Raw genomic sequence first — 4,980 nt, 5'->3', positions numbered from 1 at the left:
ATCCCCAGCACAGCTAACAAAAGTAATCACTACACAAGCACTACTTGTATGGCATTTGAAATGCAAGGATGTGGACATATGACACATGTAACACCTTCGTGTGAGGGAGAGTATTGGGAACATAGATAACTAATTGAGATGCTCACTTTAGTAACCAATCTTATGTCTTTATGGCCCAGCAAATTCTACCTTCTCTTCATACCACAGAGATGACTATGGACCTTCCACTATTCCTGCTATCTAGGAATAACTTACATTTGGGTGGCATTACTAAATTTTTCAAGTTCATCTCACAAGGACTAAGGGATTATTACTGAGTGTTAGACACAACAGTGTGGAATCTTTGCACTGAGTTTTAAAAGCCTACTCTGGAAATCAGTGTACTGTGTTCTCAGCGCTCAGGGGACTACCCACACTCAGAAGTCTGCAGTTGCCTTCCACAGATGTTAGTAACATGGATTAGCCAGGCTCTTCCTGAATTAGGTCTCTACTCAAAAGTTTGTACCTTACTAATACTGTTTGCAAGATAAGAAAGAAAAGAAACAGCAACAAAACACACCACCAAACACTGCCACTCCCCAGTGTGAGATAGAAAACTATCCTCTTACTATGTGGTGGCTTAAAGGGACACTGGTGCCCGTTCTTTGGTTGTATAGACTGCTGAGACAGTGAACCACAAGAAATTGGAATCCCCTCAGGAATCTCATGGCAGGAGAAGGAAAAGGCTGAAGCCTGGTGCCAGCCACAGGAGGAACTTGTCTTCTGGAAAGAGATGTCACATAGCTCTTAGGACAAACAGGAGCCCAGACAACAGTGGTGGGCAGGACCATAGCTTGACCTGCTTAGTTAGGTAGACCTCTGTGCCTTCTATTTAAACCTGAACCTCATGCCAGGACCCAGCATGAATTCTGCAGGATGGTGGGGGAGGGGTGGGAATCCAGAGACCTGTTTGTTCCTCTTCCCAAAGTGACTACATTCAAGGAATCTTTGTGCTTTTCAAAGGATATTACGCTATTACTGAGTGCTGATGGCTAGTGTATGGTGATCGTGGTTAGAAAACTCCTTGCTGTTCTGTGTCATTGAACCTGTGATGATCATTAGCCAGAAATCAACTTTCCAACCTTCCTAATGGCAATAAGATATGGGTCTAAGAACTCTTTAGAACTAAGCCCTAAACATTTTCTGATTCTTTACTTTGTAATGCACGTCTTGTATTATTTTTAATAATAGTGTTGTTTTTAATTAAACACGAATTTTGAGGTGAAACTGAATAAAATCATTTAATACTGTTTTTTTTCTTTTCTCTCTCATTTGTTTGTTTATTGAGACAAGAGTTTCTCTATGTAGCCCTGGCTGTCCTGGAACTCACACTGTAGACCAAATTTGTCTTGAACTTGAGATCTGCCTGCCTTTGTCTCCCAGATACTAGGAATAAAGGCATGTGCCACTACTGCCCAGCTGACCAGTTGATGGTTTCTTTTAATATCTTACCTCAACAAAAACAATATTACTGGACTTGAGAGACTGCTTAGCAGTTAAGAGCACTGACTGCTCTTCCAGAGGTCCTGAGTTCAATTCCCAGCAACCACATGTTGGTTCATAACCATCTGTAATGGGATCTGATACTCTCTTCTGGTGTGTCTGAAGACAGCTACAGTGTACTCAAATATATGTACAATAAAGATATACATATGTATATATACATATATATATATTTAAAAAATAATATTACTATTTTTTACATGTGTATGTGTAGCCATCCAGCAACCATGGGCAAACTGGGTTTACCTGAAAGGGGGGCTGGAAATAAGAAGGTAAGAGGGCGAGAGAAGGATGAAGCCAAGATAAAGTTTCTGATCAAGGCTCAATGTTTAACAATAAGCTTTTCGTGTATAAAGGAAAAAAAAAACAAAACCCATCACTTCCTTCAGATGGGATATGTTGTAGCCGCAAGAATAACGCAGACAGGCAAAGCATCAGAGTTACCCATGGAACCTCCAACTGCAACCAAAACAGATGTCTCTGTCCAGGTTGATAAGGCCTGTCATGGCGGATGTTCAAGGTCTGCTTAGCCTTGCTCAAGGCTGGGAAAACTGCTCAGCATGTTCAAGGCTGGGAAAGGCTACATGTGTGTATGTGCTACATGCTTACATGTCCACAGCATGAGTGCACGTGCATATGGAAGCCAGAGGTTCTGCCCAGTATCTTTGCTTTCTCTTCACCTTAAACTCTGAGCCTTGCTGACTCGGGGAGGCTAGTCAGTCAGTGCAGTGTGGTCCTGTCTTTACCTCCTTGAGCACTGGGAATGCATATGAGCTGCCACTCCAACCTTCACACTTGTGCAACAAGGGCTTGATCCACTTGTCACCCCAGCTTAGAGTTAGTATTGTCTTCTCTCATTTACCCTGTACTCTGGAGCTGAGGGAGGTATTAATTCGCCATTGGCTCACAGTGCCAAAATAAGCATACAGTAAATATTTTTGGGTGGGTGGATGATTATGTTAGATATGTCACTAGTTTCTGGGATATGTTTAGTTGGAGAAACCAAACAAATATTATGTGATTAGTATATTAATATGTGAAAAGAAATACAGCAGGGGTGGAACATAAAAAGAATTCTATTTCCTTGTGGGGTCTCACACTGAGAGGATGAATTCACTTCCTTAATTTGATTCAAATATCAAGACTAATGAAATCCCACACCTACAAGGTACTAATCATGATGTAAGGAAGGTTTCTAGAGAGATCAGGGGAGTTACTAGGCCTGTCTGAAAAAAAAAAATGGCCTGACAGAATAAGGAAAGACTGGCTTTAATAGTTCCTGTATGAGCTTTGAATTTCCCACAGAGATCAATGGAGCATTCGAGTGCTATTGATTTTTCAAATGTAGGATTAAAGGCTGCCTGCAGTCAAGCATCAGAAGTAGAATCACGAGCTGGAAAGATAGCTCTGCAGTGCTTGCTGCTCTTCCAGAGGACCCCAGTCTATTCCCTACCTTCCACATCAGGCAGCTCCCAACTGACTGTAACAACAGCTCCAGGAATTCCGAGGCACCGACACGTGCATGGGAAGGACAAACACACAGAGACACACATTTACCTGCAGACACTGGACTGCCAAGTGAAAGAACTGGTACTCTTGAGTGTTCAGCTGGCTAAGTGTGCTCTGCTCTGCCCTGATGGAAACCCTGGGTAGGCAAGCTTGTTAAATGCTGGTCCCCAGCAGCTTGCTTTCCTAGGTGTGCGTCAGACAGGAGTGAGTGGTGAGGTGGGGGCAGGGTGAGAGGTGCACTGTAATTGGAACTACCTCGTGTCCACTTTACGAGTTAAAAGTTTGTCTCCAGAAGCTTTCTTTTCCCTCAGTCTCTGACAGCAGTGAGTGGTGACCGCGTGTGGGTAGTGCCGTAAGTCAAACTCTAATGCCTCCACCTCCATTTTCCTTTGTGCCCTGACCATTCTAGGAACTTTTCAGTATCTCCTTCAGCTATCAGTGCCATGGTCACAACTACTTGGGGTACTGTCTCTGCGAGGAGTGTTTGAGAGCTAGGGCACCTGGAGGGCTGTTCAGTCTCTAAACACTGGGCCCAACTAGGGTCACCCAGGAAGCATCTTCTCCAGCAGATGGCATCTCCAAAGCTTTAGTGGCTGCTCCAGCACTACCGGTGGGATACAGGCCTGTGGACATTGTCAATAGTAAGTCAGAGGCTTCTATAGGCTATAGCTTCTTCAGCTGTCAGACAGCTATGCGAAGGCCTCCATCTACACTTCATCGTGGGAAGCCAGGGCCCAAGGACTTAACAAATGATTTCTAGACAAGGCAAGGTTGTTCAGGAGCCCAAGATTAGACTCAAAGTGGTATCAAAGGCCAGCCTAGTCTACAGAGTGAGTTTCAAGACAGCCAGGGCTACACAGAGAAACTCCTAAAACAAACAAATAAACAAACAAAAAACAAAATGACTTGACAGAAGTAAGGGGGTTAGTACCTATCAAGCTGTTGCCAACCAGCTAATGTTCCTTGCTTTTTCTGGTGCAGCCTGCAGGCTGAAAGTAAGAAAGGAAAGGCCACCCAGTAAAAGACATTGCTGGACATGACATCCTAACACCATGAGAAAAGGAGTGTGCCTCTTGGTGGACCACCTGAGGGGTAGCCTGCTCATACAACCCAAGACGGGGTATTTGGGCCAATCACAGCCATTTGTTTGGCTAAAGACAGCTGTCTTTTGTCTGTATGTGTACATGTCTGTAACTGTGTGAGTGTATGCCACCTGTGTGAGGGTGGCTGCACGTCTGGAGAGACAGCACGGTTCTCCATTGTATCATTAAGCCGCCAGTCACAGGTCTGCACAAAGTCCTGGCCCAAGCTGTGCCTACTGGACCAGGACGATCAGTTGCATTCTTTCGTGGAGGCAGATCTGAGTGTTCTTGGAGTGTTTAAGACAGCTGGTGCAGTCTGGATGGTAGCTGTTTGACTCGGTCATTTTTGCTGGAGGCAGCTCCATCAACAGAGAGACTCCAACAGCTGCGAATTATTAATTAAAACGCCCGTGGACGGGGTCTTGGTGCTTGGGTAAATGTAAAGCCCTTACGTGTAATGGTCCATGCGTCTTCATCGTTAACTTCACGAATGTAAAGTCACCCAGGGGAGACACCTCTGGGAGTGTGTTCTCAGACAGGTTTAACTAGGAAGTGAAAACCTACCCGGACAGTGAGTGGACGCATCCCACGGACGCGCTCCCAGACCGAATCAACGGGAGTGGTGGTGTGTGCGCTGCCTGTCTCAAAAAAAAACAAAAACAAAAAAAAAAAAACAAAAAAACCCAACCATCTAACAAGGAAGCTGCGTGTCTCCACTAATCAACAAACTAATCAGGTCAGCAAGAAATAAGCTAATTCAGCTGGGCGTGGTGGCGCACGCCTTTAATCCCAGCACTTGGGAGCCAGAGGCAGGCGGATTTCTGAGTTCGAGGCCAGCCTGGTCTAC

The sequence above is a fragment of the Mus pahari genome, chromosome 10, assembly GCF_900095145.1.
Source record: "Mus pahari chromosome 10, PAHARI_EIJ_v1.1, whole genome shotgun sequence".
Lineage (NCBI taxonomy): Eukaryota > Metazoa > Chordata > Mammalia > Rodentia > Muridae > Mus > Mus pahari.
Note: the sequence above shows the minus strand (reverse complement) of the source record.